Source organism: Monodelphis domestica, chromosome 5, assembly GCF_027887165.1.
Source record: "Monodelphis domestica isolate mMonDom1 chromosome 5, mMonDom1.pri, whole genome shotgun sequence".
Classification (NCBI taxonomy): Eukaryota; Metazoa; Chordata; class Mammalia; order Didelphimorphia; family Didelphidae; genus Monodelphis; species Monodelphis domestica.
In genome coordinates this window covers 248,955,058-248,971,635 of record NC_077231.1, presented here as the reverse complement: position 1 = coordinate 248,971,635, position 16,578 = coordinate 248,955,058, and positions in this window count along the sequence as shown.

The window sequence follows — 16,578 nt, the reverse complement described above, 5'->3', positions numbered from 1 at the left end:
GTTTGATACATGCTAAATGATAATAGTATGACAATGAGACAAAGCCTGTGAATCAGGAGGTGGCATTTAGGAAACCAGTGGGAAGTGGGATTCAGAAAATAAATCCAAGCTTGGGCAAATCACTCACCTTTGCCATCTAAGTGGCTTCCAAAATATACTGTATCCAGGGATAGATTTGAATGGGGGTATTATTCATGAGTGGTAAAGTATGTGCAAATTGTGGAGAAATCAAGCTGAGAGGAGAGGAAATAGCATTCAAAGAAACAAGGCAGCTGGGGCAGCCAATGAGCAGCCGAACAATGTGACAGATCCCAGAGGCATCTTGGAAGCTGCCAGCATCATTATCCATGGACCCTGTCACCTTAGCCACTTTGGCACCTGGGCCCAAGTTGCTGGAAGTGGAGGATGACAGAGAAGTGATTATGGCTGGATTAATGTGTTTTCATCAGTGTTCATTTCCATTTGTTTGTTTCTTACCCCAGAAAAAGGGACTGTGAGGGTCTTGTTAATGGGAATGGACAATGAGAATCACAGAATGTACTAGTCCAGTTTTTAAAAAGACTATGATTAACTGTAAAAAAGTACATTTACTGCTATTAAACTATATAACAACAATTTGGAAATGGATCATCACTTCTAATAATCCCCAGACTTCATTTCTTGGGCTACTTGCCCTCAGAGAGTTTGAAGGAAAATGCAGTAAGAACTGTCTTCTCTAGAGCCAAAGAATCTAGTATGAAAAGTCCCTAGGGGGAGAGAGTGATGTTCTTCAATAGGCTGGGATATTTTCTCTCTGCTGGGCTCCACAGCAGGGCACTTGACAGGAAATGATCTTTGGTACCTTCTAAAATTTCAGTGGTGCTTTCCTAAATTTAGAAGAAAAAAAAGAGAAAGGAAAGAAAACTGTGATGTGAAGGAAGACAGTGGTGTTGGGAAAAAGCACTGAAGATGCTTGCTAGGGGCTTTCAAGCAGGATATTTTTTGCAGAAAGCTCCTTCTCAGCCCACCTCTGACTGGTGTTTGGAAGGGCCACTAGGGTTGTCTAGTGAGCAAGAAGCAACATGACATTTTTTTCTGCTCTTTCCTATGTGCTTCAAAGTGGTTAAAATCACTTTGGCACCAAGAGGTGACTTTGACTTGAAGTTTGCTACTTGTTTGGGACTTGTCCTAATTGTGGCATGAGATGCTCAGTGAGTGTCCATTTAAGCAGCCAGCTCTTTTCTGATTCTTTCAGGTTGGGTTTCATCACCTTATCACTGCTGTCTCTTTCTTATGGCTTGAGACGGGATAACTGTGGAACTTGTTGGGGGGGGGGGGAAGGGGGTTGACTATTACTAAATAATAGTTTCTTTTAGTTACCTTGCTTTTGAGCATTTCCCTTCCAGTTCACACTCTAATAGATGGACTGGTATTCCAGTATTCTTCGACAAACCTGTACTTACTACCTGTGTATCTATGTTACAACAACCTGGGGAATTTTATCATTAGGCAACATATATCTACTTGGGGCTTCTTTCTCCTGAATTTACCTCCATAGTCTATTCTTTAGAACCTTGGTATAATTTTAGTACAAAAGTACTTAGAAGTCATATAATCCAATCCTTCTGTATGCAGATGAGAATTGAGGAATACAGATATTAAATCATTTGCCTATGTGTGCAGCTAGTGAGTACTGAAGCCAGGATTAGAATTCAGGTCTTGTGGTTCTCAAATCAATTTGTTCAAATCAATTCACAAATACTTATTAAGGTATTATTATACATAAAATACTGGGCTAGGCTTTTTTTTTTTTACCACACCAGTCCTTTGTTCAGTTGTTTCAGTTGTTCCCAATTCTGTTATTTGACTGCATTTGGGGTTTTCTTGTTAAAGATACCAGAATAATTTGCCATTTCCTTCTCCAGCTCATTTTACAGAGGAATTGAGGCAGACAAGGTAAAGTGATTTGCCCACAGTCACATAGCTAGAAAGTGTCTGAAGTTGTATTTGAACTCAGGAAGTTCAGTAACTCTTCCTGACTCCAAGATTGGTGCTCTATCCATTGTGCCACCTACCTGCCCCATTACAATTCTAGGTAATTGATAACTGATATTCCCCAATTAGAATCTTTTGACAGGTCAAAAAGAGCCTTTTCTTTATGTAAAAATCTAATGCTTCTAGAAAAGTAGTATTTTATTTTAGTAGGCTTTATGTCTAGTAATGAGTTGCTGATAATAACTTTTAACTTCTGGGGAGAGCAGGTTTTTGTTTGGTTTTTTTTTTTTTTTGCTGGGAGAAACATGAGGGAAGGTAAATAAATATATAGGTACCTTGGATTAGGGTGGAGATATCACTGGGAATATAGACAAGACACCAAATGGGGAGAGGGAGAGGTTCTTCGTTTACTAGTTGTGGAACATGAGTCTAGTCACTATATACTTCTGAGATCAATTTTCTCACTTTTGAAATGATAATTATTATAGTGGTACTACATATCTCATTGTTGTTTGGTCTTTATTCTTAAAGAGGGCCAATGATATATATCACTGGCTGATGTCTTCACTTGCCCGTGAATTGGATTTAAGTGAGGCAGAGTTTCATAGAGTCATCAGCTTCATTATCTCTCCCAGAGTTATCAAGACCAGTGACAAGACAAAAGTCAGGATGCCTGGCAATGGCCCAGGATGTAATGGATGATCTTTATGTTTTTGATATTTGACCAAGGCATAAGCATTCCACAGCACCTGCTTCAGCTGTCTTTATGGCTGTTGGAATAAATTGTTCTGATCAGCCTATGCTTGGGGTGGACATTCCCTTAAGTCACCAATAGGTTTGAGGCTTAGGCGTATCTCAAATGATGTTAGGTTGCAACCATTTTTTAACTAGAATCATATTGAATTTGTTTTATTACTACTAGCAATAATGATAATAATTTGTTGAATAAAGTCAATTGTTTTGTTTAAGCTCAAATTGTAGGTTTTAATAGCTTAAAGTTACATGAAGACTTTTGGGATATGTTAGTTATTAAAATAATTATTTAATAATAATAATTTATATATAATAATTTAATGAACTATTAAAACCTACAATTTAACTTTAAACTAAAATCTAAAAATTTTTGACTTTATTCAACAAATTATTATTGTTGTTGTTAGTAGTAATAAAACAAATTCAATATGATTCTGGTTGGAAAGTTCTTACTCATATCCCTACTATCTTCCAATTCAGCAAGGAAGTGAGAGTTTAAAGGAGGCTAATTTTGATACCAATACTGATGGGTCAGAGATCTTGCTGCTAAATTTCTGTACTGTAGTTTTCCCTTCTGAAACCAGGAGATAATGATACTTCCTTACCTCCCAGGGAAGTTAGAAGGGTTAATTAGATCATGTTTGTAAAGGGCTTTGAAGATGAAAAGCAGTAAATGATTGTTGCTAAATGTGATCATTTCTTCCAGAACTTAGGAATACTTGTGCTTGAGGGAGCACCTGAGCGTGTCTTCACTTGTATTACCCAGGTTAGGATAAGACTTGTCAGGTGGTGCTGAACTAATGATATTATGGGGAGTGATGAGGATCAACCAGCAAAAATAAATAATCAACAGTGAGACCTTGTTAGATCATAAGAACAAGGCTAGCAAGGAGCCTGGTATTAAAGGAAGGAGCCCACCCATTCAGCTGTAAGCTCTGGTCTAGTGTTTTCTACAACTTATCCTTGGCACAGCAGGAAATGGGGTCCAATTGTGACAAGCTAACTCCCCAGACCAGAAGATGCTATAGTTTAGAAAGGATTCAATTCAACAAGCATTTATTAAAGATCATAGGATTTAGAGCTTATTAAGGATCAGAGGATTTAGAGCTTGAAGGAAATTAGAGATAATTTACTTCAACCATATTTTACAGATGAGACAACTGAGGTGTAGAGTCTGGAAAATGTTTGGCCCAAATCACTTTATAGTTAACCACTTTCTTCTTGGAACATTGGTAAAAACATTGTCTCTAGAATCAAGAGAACTAGGTTCAAATATTGATTTTGAGGAATACTTGATATATGGTTTTGAATAAGTTCCTTAAAGTCTCTTGGGTTTCGTTTCCCCAAGTGCAAATAAGGAGATTAAGCTAGAGGATCTCAGAAATATGTGACACTTTTATCTTAAGCCTATATCATATTTATTCTTGTATAAACCATGTTTCCTGCAAAGCTCTACCTCCTTCAAACTTATTGAGGGCTAGAACTATACTCTTTTTTCCTTTTTTATATGCCTATTCTCTAACTTTATGTCTTGAAGATAGTAGGTGCTGTATAAATGTCCAATTTCAGTGTTTCTTCCAGCTATACCTTTTCTTTTTCCTCTTGCTGTTAATACTCACAGAACAATTTCCTTCTTCTGTTGCCTCCTATATCTTAATCTCTCCCTCCCTCCCCACATCTGTGCCACTTAATAACTTCTCTTGAATTCTCATTGTAAAAACTTTCTTTTCCTCTTCAGTTTATGATGATTGACGGTCTAGGTAAAACATTTTGAGTTGCTGTCTATTAAGGATGCCATATGAAAGGAGAATATATTGTGTTAATGAGATCTACTGCTGATTCACCTGCAGTAGTCACAGATAGTTCATGGAGGGAAGAAAAGATGTGTTAGTGAGATACATTTGACAGCCTGGTCAGTAGTAATCACAACTGATAAATACTGCCCTTTCCAAACAAGCCCTATGAAGACTCAGAATCTTAGGCATTGTACCCAAGACATAATCTAGCCTAATATTTAGCCTGATATAAGAATCCCTTCTGGAACTTCAATGTCAAGGTGTTATCTAGCTTTTGCTTGAATGCTTCCATAATAGGGAGCTTTTTACTTTAGAGGACAGCTCTAAGTGATGGAAAATTATTCTTTCTATTGAAAGAAAAAATCTTTTTTTTCTATGTGAATCCCAAGGGCAGCTAAGAGGTGCAATGGATGGAGTGCTGGTCCTAGAATAGGAAGACTAATCTTCCTGAATACAAATATGGCCTCAGATATTTACTAACTGTGTCATCCTTGGCAAGTCATTTAACTCTTTTGTCTCATTATCCTCATCTATAAAATGAGCTAGAGAAGGAAATGACAAACCATTCTAGTATCTTTGCCAAGACAAGACAAAATGTGGTCAAGAAGAATAAGACATGATTGAAAATTGTTGAATGACAATAACTATATGTAACCTAGAATAAACATCACCCCTTGCTCTTATTTCTAGTCTCTGGAAGGCAACAGTATATATTAACTTCTCTGTGCATTTCTTCCACATTATCTTGCTGCTAATGAAAGTACTAGGTTACACATAGACACACAATTTTTCATCCGATTTTCTTTTCTTTTTCATGCATTCTCAGATTCCCCTGACCTTTTTAGAATGACTAAAATACCCCTCCCTCCCTCCCTCCCTCCCTCCCTCCCTCCCTCCCTCCCTCCCTTCCTTCCTTCCTCCCTCCCTCCCTCCCTCCCTCCCTTCCTTCCTACCTTCTTCCTTCCTTCCTTCCTTCCTTCCTTCCTTCCTTCCTTCCTTCCTTCCTTCCTTCCTTCCTTCCTTCCTTCCTTCCTTCCTTCCTTCCTTCCTTCCTTCCTTCCTTCCTTCCTTCCTTCCTTCCTTCCTTCCTTCCTTCCTTCCTTCCTTCCTTTCTCTTTCCCTCCCTTCTTTTTTTCTCCCACCCTCATTGAAATAAGTAGAACCAAGAGAACATCATATACAAATACAGATTTAATACTTGAAGATAAATTGTGAATATTACCTTCAGGGAGTGAACTGAAAGATGGAAACATGAAAAGATATAATTTGTATGAACATGTCTGTCTCCCAGATGATGCCTTCTTTATTGTGGGAGAGTGAGGAGGGGTGGGACAGGGCTGGGACACTTATGGATAAATTCTATTAATAAAATAAAAGAAACATAAATATGATAGATCCAGAAAAACCTGAGAAAACTCAAATGAACTAATGCAGAATGAAGTGAATGGAATTAGGGGAAAGAATTGTTCCATAACCACAGTGATGTAAAGTTAAACAGTTTTGAAAGACTTCAGAACTCTGATCAATTCATGACCAGCCAACACTAGAAGAATGATAAAGTAGTTCTCTAACCTACTGGTGGGGAGGTGCTGGACTAGAGAGTAGCAATTGAGACATACGTATACAGACTTGGCCAATATTTTGATGTGTTTTGCTTGACTATATGTCATGGCTGCAAATGAGGGTTTCTATTTTGGGGAGAGTAGTTGGAAGACAGTGATTAAAAAAAAGCAGAAAAGGGAGAAAAGTCTATCAATTCAAATAATATATAAAAGAGAACAACAGAAAATTTAGAAGGGACACACACAGACAAGGCAGTTTCGTTATGTTAATTTTAATAACACTAAACTTTTTTTAAAGGAATTTGCTAAAATACTCTGCTTTTACTATTTAGGTTTGAGGAGGTGAAAAAGTTTTATTTAGAGTAAAATGGCAACAATCAGGCCATTTCCAGATATTTATCATGCTTTCTTTATGGAGTGATAAGGCAGTTAGATTACACAATGAATAGTCTTAGGTCTGATGTTTTAAAGACAAGTTCAAATTCAGTCTTAGATATTTGCTAGTTATGTGACACTGGGTGAACCACTTATCCTTTGTCTACCTCATTTTTCTCAACTGTAAAATGAGCATAATTATAGCACATACCTCCCAGGGTTCTTGTGGGATTCAATTGAGATAATATTTGTGAAGTGCATAACAGGTACTTACTAAGTGCTGGTTCTCCTCCCCCTTTTCTTCTTATAGACCTAAGTAACTTCCTTAGTGAAGGGGAAAAAATTCAAATATTGGCAGCCAAAACTTTTACTATCCACTATGAAGTTTTTTGGATAGGATTTATAGAATCATAGAAATTGAAGGGTTAGGGACTTTAGAAGCCATCTCATCTAATCTATATCTAAATAAGAATCTTCACCCTCTACCATATGTCTGACAACTCTAGTGAAGACAAAACTACTACCTCCTGAAGCAGCATAGTTCTCTTTAAGATTATTCTTATTTTTAGAAAGCTTTTTCTTATGGAACCTCCTAAAAATGATGTTGATAACACTGACTTTCAGCCTAGGTGGGGTTGCAACCACTTTCTTCCATGCTATTAACTCTTATTTATTAGAGAATAAATTATCTTAAGACAAGTAGAAGTTATGTTCAGCTATTTCTCATTATTAAAAATAAAACTTCAGGGGGCAGCTGGGTAGCTAAGTGGATTGAGAACCAGGCCTAGAGATGGGAGGTCCTAGGTTCAAATCTAGACTCAGCCACTTCCTAGCTGTGTGACCCTGGGCAAGTCACCTGACCCCCATTGCCTAGTCCTTACCACTCTTCTGCCTTGGAGCCAATACACAGTATTGACTCCAAGATGGAAGGTAAGGGTTTTTATAAAATATATATATATGTATATATATATATATATATATATAAAACTTCAGTTTCATTAATCAATTATCTCTGAGCTCCCATCCCAGTTTATAAAGTGTTATTTATCAAATAAGCAAGAGAAACCTTTTTTCATAAGTTTTCCCTCATTACTTTCTCTCTATAAAACTCCTAATCTCTTTTCCCTACACAAATATCAAGGCTATAATTTATTAATAGAGTAAAAAAACAACAAAATGAAGACAAATATTTACAATATATCATTTGTGAGGAAGAGCACAGCCATAGCACCTCTAACTATCACTCTGTAAGGACCATTCAGGTTGGCAACTAAAGTCTTTTCTCAAGAATTCCCTTCATAATGTTTCTTTGCAAGAGAAATGCTCAATCAGTCATCTCTCAGGAATAAAGTGAAGTTCTCCCAGTCCTTTCTCCATGCCTTCCCAGTGCCTCCAGTCATCACTGTTAAAATGGACAACAGAAAGTCTCCAGTTAAGCCACCAGTCTCTAAACATTTTATTTCCTCTTAAAGATATAATAACATTATCCAGTCTGGGGAGAAGATGCTATCAAAGTTGGTGTTGCTCATATAATGCTTAAAATAAGGATTGAGAATATACTTTTTCAGTAATCAATATCCAATCTGCCTCAGTTAAAGTATCTTCTCTATTCTCTAAACTTTAGTCCTGTGTCCCTAAACCAACTGTCCCAGATTTTTTTCACATCTTACCTTTAAGGAGCTTACAGGGATAGCGAGTAAAACCTTTGTGTAAATCTCAAAGTCTAGAGACTTCTTATTGGCCACTTATGTATAATAAGGCAGAAATTTTGGGAAAGGATGAAGGTGGTAGGCAAGGCCTTGGAAGTACTTTGTTAAAGAGTTTTTTGTTCTTGCTTCCCCCTTTTCCTTTCATTTGTGTGAGATACTGAAGTATCTTATGAGTTTTTAGCCTTAAATCAGCTATTTAGGGTAAAAATATGGAATTCAGTGATAGGTTTAAGGAATTAATAAAGATAGGTTAAATATCTATAGACTTTAGTTAATTGGCTGACCTTTCCAAAAATCTTGACATCTGGAGGAAGTCTCTAAAAAATTGCATACACAATTAAGGTTTTAGGAAATGACAGATTATTCATAGGGAGAAAAGCATTTGGGACATCTCCTGAGTCTGATGATACTAGCTTTGAATGACTTATTCCCCTCACTAAAAGAACTGAAGTTTAAGCCTCTAAACTCCAAGCTAACCCAAGGATAGGGAAAGTGTGCTCTTCCCCAGAAACTGTGGCAGAGAAAAACCTGAGAACCTGAAAACCTGTGGCGGTCCTCAACCAAGAGTAATGCCTAGCAGAAACTACATGGTTGTTCCATATGTCACTGGAGACCATCAGGTACTGGCCCAGTGGGAACAGCACCAGTCTATGAATTGCTTATTCTGTTAGATGACCACGACATTCATGTCATATGTAGGACTCTTCCTAAGTGTTCCTTAGATTTATTCACTCTCTTTATGGATGGTCTGTGTATCTGTGGGAGAATGTATCCCACATTTTTATGACTATGTTTCTTACTCTCTCATTCCATTAAAAGCCTTTACTTTTGTTAAATTGTGCCTTGTTAAATAATTAATTAATAACAATAAACACATCAAAGGGAGTTTGTGAGTTATTATTTAGAAAGGAAGCCTATTGACAGTGTACCTTCAATACTAGGTAGCTTTTCTAGGAGTCATAATGTGAAAAAGGGAAGGGTGCTTGAGATGCTAGGTATGTAGAGGCATTGAAATAAAAAGGTTGATAGGGAAAAGACATTTTCAGTAACTTTTACAAGTTGTATTTCACAACCTTCATGTTCTGAAAGCCAGGTAGTCCTTCAAAGAGTATTAAAAAAACATGGAAAGAAGAGAAAAGCATCTCATCTAAATGTTATTCTAATCCATAAAGTGTAGACTTTTCATCATGCATTTTTATGGCACTTCCTTGGACAAGCATGAGTTTTTTTTTTCTTTTAAAGAATTTTTAAGTTGTCTATTTTTAGAAAACAGCAATCCCTCTATAGAATATAATTGTGAAGACTAATTATTCTGGTTTTATCTAGTTTAAATTATGCTTCAAACATTGTAGTTTTCCTTCTTTATGACTTGTATGTAGCCTTTAGAATTTCATGTTTTGTTTTTAAAATATTAGATTAATTTTGATTCAATAAAGCAATTATAGTTAGCAAAGGGACTAACAATTTATGAGACCCCTCCTTGTCCACCTCCTTCCCACACACAAACACATACACCAAAGGATAATTACATGCCAGATAATTTAGCCGATTGTGATGATTCAACTCAAGAGTTCCACTTCTTAAGTCTTCATGGGTCCAGTTCTTTTCCCTGGTGCTTAAACTGCCAGCCGGCATGCAAATACTTGCTTCTCACTTACTGAGGTCTATGCTGCTTTGGGCCAAAATTGATTGCCGAAGTTACATGACTGAAATGCCTCAGGTAAAAAATTCAGTCAAAAGAAAAACATTAAGTAGACAGCTATGCAAAGTATGCCGCCTGACAGCTATTAATGCTCCCATGATGGAAGAGCTTCAGCAAAAAAAGGTCAGTGGAATTAACACTCAATTACTCCTTTAATATGTAAGGAAGATCAATATGGATTTTCCTAAAACTTAGGCCAGCACTAGGATAAACTCCCAACTCAGTCTGAATCCATACTTTATTGTTCTTTCTCTAGGAGAAGCATCCAGAAACTCAAGATGTAATAATCCACCATCCACCAATATCTCCTTTTTCCATTCTCCCCTCCCCCATGAATTGTGCCATTATCTCTGTAGCAAAACACTTAACAAACTAATTAATGTCTCAGAACCTTTCAGCACCATATTCTGGAAATCTGGTTTACTCCTTAAAAAAAATACAATTTGTCATAACTTTGTTTCTTTCCTTGCTAGAAGGATATCATTCTTTTCTTTCCCCCTAGAGATCCCATAATCAAAATGAATAAGGTTAGAAAGACCTTCCTTTCTTGCTTCCTTCCATCCATTCTTCAGTATTAATTGAACTATAACTATTGGCTTATAGGATCATAGATTTAGAGTCATATTTGAATTCACATCTCCCTAAATCCTACTTCAGCTCTCTCCCCAATAAAATGCCTAGGAACTGTGGTTCTCCACTTGTCTTTGTATTCATGGTATCGGGCACATGCTCAGTAAATGTTTGTTGAATGGAATTACTTTTCAAATTAGTCTTTTACTGACCACCTCCAATGATATCTTGCTTTTTGGAATCCTTTCCACTCTTTGAGACTTATGTAATTGACAGAACTCCAAGAACCCTCCTTTTATGCCTCAAATCAAACTGCTTTTCTCCCTCTTTGGAGTCATGAGGTTTTTTTTTTAATTGTACCTCCTCTGAGGATTTCCCAGATGTAAAGCATTGGAGCCAAGAAGATTTGAGTTTGTAAACCTTAAAATTTCTTAGATTTATGAATGTTGGAAATTTCCCCATTGGGAAATCTCATACTGGAAAAAATTTCCTACTGATAGTAAGAACCCCCTTGGCATGGGAGGATCCTTCTCCTCCCTACTTGGGACTGCTTTAGGACAGAAACCTTTTGCTGAACAATGGAAAGGGCTTTGACCTATGCTTAAGCATAGAACAGGAAGTTCTTTGAGTCATGATTGATTTTAGAATTGATACAATAGAGATACTTGGAATGACAGAACCAGGTCTTGGAAAATACAATCTCCACCCTACTCAGAGTAAAAGGATTTAGGAAGGGCTGCAGCAAAGGATCAAGATTTAATTATTTGAGAATATGACCTTCAACAGACATGTGCAAAGCCACAGACCTCTGGGTGGTCCGGGGTTAAGCTAGAGCCACCATTGGCACAGGGAAGACATGGACAGTGATTGGTAGATGTGAGAACTGAGGGGAGGGAACTTAGATGGTTTCCTTAAAGATAGCGGGGTCTGAGGACTGAGGAGGTTCGAGAGGTTTTGCTCTGAGAGGTTGTGCTCTGAGAAGCTTGCTCTGAAGGAGGCTGGAGGTGGAGGCCCCTGAGACTGTTTCTCCATTTTGATCATGTGGAGTGATAGGGACTGATCTCTTTGCCTCAGCTATCTAAGGGCTTGGGCCTTTGGCCCAGCCTAAACAGAGGGGGTATTTAAGCCCTATTCCCTTCTCTCCCTCTCCCTCTCCCTCTCCCTCCCTCCCTCTCTCTCTCTCTCCCTCCTGTTTGTAATTAAAAACTCCATAAAAGGTTGACTGCTGACTTGAGTTTTCATTTAGGAATTACATAGCTGAATTCCTTGGCGACCTTAAATTAATATATATCAGTCTTTTAAAGTGATTTCCTTGTCACAAGTTCAAATCCAATGTCAGTCACTTACTAGCTCTGTGACTGTGGGCAAATCAGTAAACTCTCTGGGCCCAAGTTTCCTTATCTGTAAAATGATCTGGAGAGGGAAATGACAAACTGCTCTAATGTTTTTCCAAGAAATTGTCCTTCCCCCCAAAAAAAAGTGGGGCATGAAGAGCTCGAGAGGAGTGAAAAAACTAAAGAACATCAACAGAAAGCACTAGGACTGCATATTCATCAAGTTTGGTTTTATTTCAATTTGTTTAAGAACTATTTTTATCCTTTTTTCTAATAATAAAGATGATAACTTGTATTTCTTGCAAAGTGCTTTACTAACTCATTTAACCCACACAATACCCCTTTGAGGTAGATGCTGTTATTATCCCAACTTTACTAAAAGAAAACAGAGATTCAAGGAATCTAACTGATTTGCACAGGGTTGCATAGCTAACAAGTATCTGAGGTAGGATTTGAATTCAGGTTTTCCTGACTCCACAGCTCATGCTCTGCCTCTTGTGCCACTGAATCCCCTCTCCCCTACCAGATTACAGTCTCTTTGATGATGGGGACAGTGCCATTCATTTTTCTATCACTCTTACAAAGTAGGGCAATATCTTGGACATAGTTTCTGTTTTGGCATTTGGCGAAGTTTGTAAAAATGAAGACAGAAACAAAAAACCCATCTCACTGAACTGAAATCAATATATTCTTTTGTTTGCTTATTCAGATATTGTTTGAACCTGGTGGTCTGTTGGAGGCTGGAAATTTGTTTTTGTCAAGTAGAGGTTGCTTTTTATGTCATGATATGATTTGACTTGTATGTGTTTCTGCAGCCAATTGTATTAGGCCAGAAAATGCAAATAAGGACTAATTAATCAAGGATGATACAGTAAGAGAGAAAGCTACACAAGAGAGTGGACTAAGTGGGTCAACTCAAGCTAGGTTGTAAGCTGACATGCCCTTGTAAGGAAGTTGGGGGTGAGTAGCATTTGCTTTTGTGAAGCCTAGGCTAGTCTAAGGAAATAAATGGTGGGGGTACTCATGTATGGGGATGGCCAGCAGACTATTTAGTTTCTGTCTGCCTGTTTAATCTGGGGTGCCAGTGAAAAGTAAGCTTAATAGGCAATGACTAAAAGTTTAAATTTGTCATGAAAAGCAATTGGAGCTACCTATGACTAATTTATCTTTCCTAGAATAAAATTTCTTTTAATTGGGAAAGACCTCAGAGTTCATTTATTTCAACCAGTATCAGGACAGGAATCACCTTTATTACACCCCTTATAAGGGGCCACTCAGCCTCCATTAAAGGCCTCCAGGAATGGGACCCTCATGAACCTCTAAGGGAGCCCATTCCACTTTCAAAAAGCTCTAATTTCGTTATGTTGAGCCCAAGTCCCTGTCTACAGCTTCCACACATAATCCCTAGTTCTGTTCTACTGGGGTCAAACAAACAAATCTTATTTCTCTTCCACAAGAATATTTGAAAATAGTTTTCATATTCCCTCTAAATATTTTCAAAGTGAAATATTCTCATTTCTTTCAAGAATTCCTTTTCTGGAGTGATTTCTAGGTCTCTCATCATGCTGTCTTGGACATTCTCTAGTTCATTAGGGTTTACTAGCCTAGAACAAAATTTCTTACTGTTTCAGTTCTAGCTCTTTAAAGAGCCACAGCTCAAATGGGACTATTCTGTAAATTACCCAATTAAGGGGGAAATCAATTTTATTCTAGATTCTTCTAGTTTTTTTTTTTTAAGTCTGGCATCTTAGACCTTCATAATCCCAGGGAGAAAGAAGAGGTCCAGGGGTGGGATTTGGAAGTATGTATGTGCTGGAGAAATGGGGCTTTGGAATCTCTTTTCCTTCTATTTTTGCTCCTGTTCTTTGTACCTTGCAATCACTTTCCTGTTTAGTTAGACATCTGGTAAATAGATTTACAAGTAAAGTAGTCAGATGGGATCCTGTCTTTAAAATAAAAGAAAAAGGAGTAAGAGGAGGAAGAGGGAAAGAAGGAAGAGGAGGAGAGGAAGGAGGAACCGAGACAGACAATCAGTCAGACAAGTCTTTCCAGGCTTTTGGAAAACCCCTGTTTTCCTAGGTACAAGGCCCTAAGTGTGCTGGAAGCCTTGCCAACCCTCTTCATCTTTATACTACATTGCTCAGAGCTTATCTCTTGATTTCATGTCCAGGAGGCATTTGGGAAGTTGTGTGTATGTATAGTTTTCAGAAGCATTGTTGTTGCTTGTCATTACCATGACATCACTTCCCCTGACCTAGTGAAGGAGTCTGTCTGTGCTCATCAGAGCCTTGCATTTGATTTTTTTTAATATCAAAAGCTTTTTAAAATTCTTTTTCTGAATTTCTAGCCCTTTTTTATTTTTAGCATATTCATTTTCAATAACAAGAGGAAATATTTGCAAAGGGGAGGGGAAACCATCAGAAACTTTTTTTTTTGTCTTACAACTTTCCAGGTTTGTGGAGCTAAATAGACTTGTTACTTTACTTTGCATTTCTGTTCCTAAGAAGAGCACATCCGAATTCTCTAGGATTCCTAGTCCGAGGAACAGCAAGGAGAAACTTAATAACAAATTCTCTCAATTAAAAAAAAGGAGCAATGATGGGAATGGGCAAAGAGTGAAAATATGTAACCTAGTCACATGAGGTTGAAAACTGCAGAATGAAGAAGCTGGTTTCACAATGATTCTTTATAATATAAGGACAGAATGCTGTTTGAGGAATGCCCAGCATTTATTTATACCCACAGACTGGAACTGATGTTTATGAATTTATTCCCAAGGAAACCTGGGAAGAATATAGGTTCCTTGAGAGTAGCAATTTCAATTTTTTCCCTTTGCATCCCTGCTGTTGTTCCTGGTAGACTCTTAATAAGGGCTTGATAATTATTAATAAATCCAGGTTAAAATGGAGAATGATGCCAAAGTCTTGCAATATTATTTTAATATTCATTTTTATTGATAATTGCTTATTGCTACATTATTTTCATTTCTATGAGTATATCTAGACATTATGTATCTATATATCCCTATATTTGTATCTATGTATTATTACCTCCACTTCCCCTTCATGTGCTATTTTTTTAAAGAAAGGTTTTTAAAAAGGGGAGAGAGTTCAGCAAAACTAACACATGAACCACATCTTACAGTATATACAGCATTCCATACCCATAGGCCCCCCATCTCTGCAAAGAAGGGGGAGGAATCTAGCCCCGTGCCTGGAAATGCTCAGTACTTTGAATAATTACAAAGCAGTGACAAAGTTCTAAGAACCACTCTAGCCCCAAATGGACAGATCCTGTTGCTGTAACAAATTTCTTATCTAACTTTCTCATGCTGCCTAAGTATATACTCTTTTGCTCCAGCTCCGTCTGTTGCCCCTGCTGCATAGAGGTGGCCCTGTGTTCTTGAAGGCTACGTTAACTGAGGAAATTAAGTGGCAAGAGCACTGGCACTTCCTGTGTATCCTGTACAAGTTACAACCTCTTTCATACTCAGTTTTCTCACTGGGACAGTTAGGAAAGAAAATGATAAATTTTTCATAGTGTAATTCTGAAGCTCAAATGAGAAAATATATGTAAATCTTAAGACCATTTGGACAAATTTACAGACCAATTGAGAGTATGGTCACACTGATAGAGCAAGGATAGATGTGTTTATTGCCCCAGGACCAGCCTAGGGAAGTTTGGAAGTCCCCTAATACTGTTGTTCGCCAGGTTCCTCTCCCTACCACCCCAGAAACTTTTTTTCTGGCAAGAGAAAGTTAAGTTGTAATCAGCCAACAAATATAACCCATTGGGGCTGTTTGCCTTTTTTTTTTAAGGGCAACTTGTTAAAACCAATTAATCTTTAATTGGTGAAATATGTGTGACAAAGCTCTTCTGGCAAACTTGATTGTCTCCTTCTACTCTTCCCTTATATGCCACAGAGTTTGAATCCTGCTGTATCACTTGATGTGTGTTCTTGGGCACATAGAGTGGCACCGTGGAAAGAAGAAGTGGAAAGACCAGACAGACAGGGAGGAAGAATACCCGGGTTCTAGCCTTAACATTTTTACTAACATAATGTGGAACCTGCACTAAATATTTTGATTTCTCCAGATTTCTTCATCTTTAAAATGGAAGGATCACATTAGATGATCCTCCTCCTCCTCCTTCTTCTATTTCTTCTCCTCCTTCTCCTCCTCCTTCTTTTTCTTCCTTTCTGTTGCTTGTGGATCACTTCTGAGACAGAAAACTCCTGAGGAACATATCTTTTGAAGGAATTAGAATGGAGAAAGCGATACTGTTTTGGGTGATATCTGCTTCATGGAATAATGCATTAGTTTTATATTTGATTAAAATCACATTTTTGTCATAATAAACCAGTTGTATACCTTCCTACAGGAAAGTCAATCAACCTTAGATAATACACTTAGATGTAATGCTCTAGAATGTAAGACTATTTCTATTTATTTGTTTTGCTTTGGGCCTATGGGGGCAATATGGATAGTTGATCAAATGCTTTGTTCAGTGTCAGCAATATCTGAGTTAAAATACATTTGTACACCTTTTGAATACTGTGACTTTGGGCAAGTCACTTGACTTCTGTGTACATTGAACAATTTCCTAAAATTTATATTTAATTGATCATATATAATAGCTGTAGAGATGAAAGGGACCTCATTGGCTTTAAAGGCCATTCTCATTTTATATGAAGATCTGAAGCCCAGAGAGGGTGAGGTATCTTGCCCAGGGTCACACAGGAAATTCGAGTTAAAATGAAAATGTTTATGCAGGTCCTCAGATTGAATCAAGGCATATTGCTTT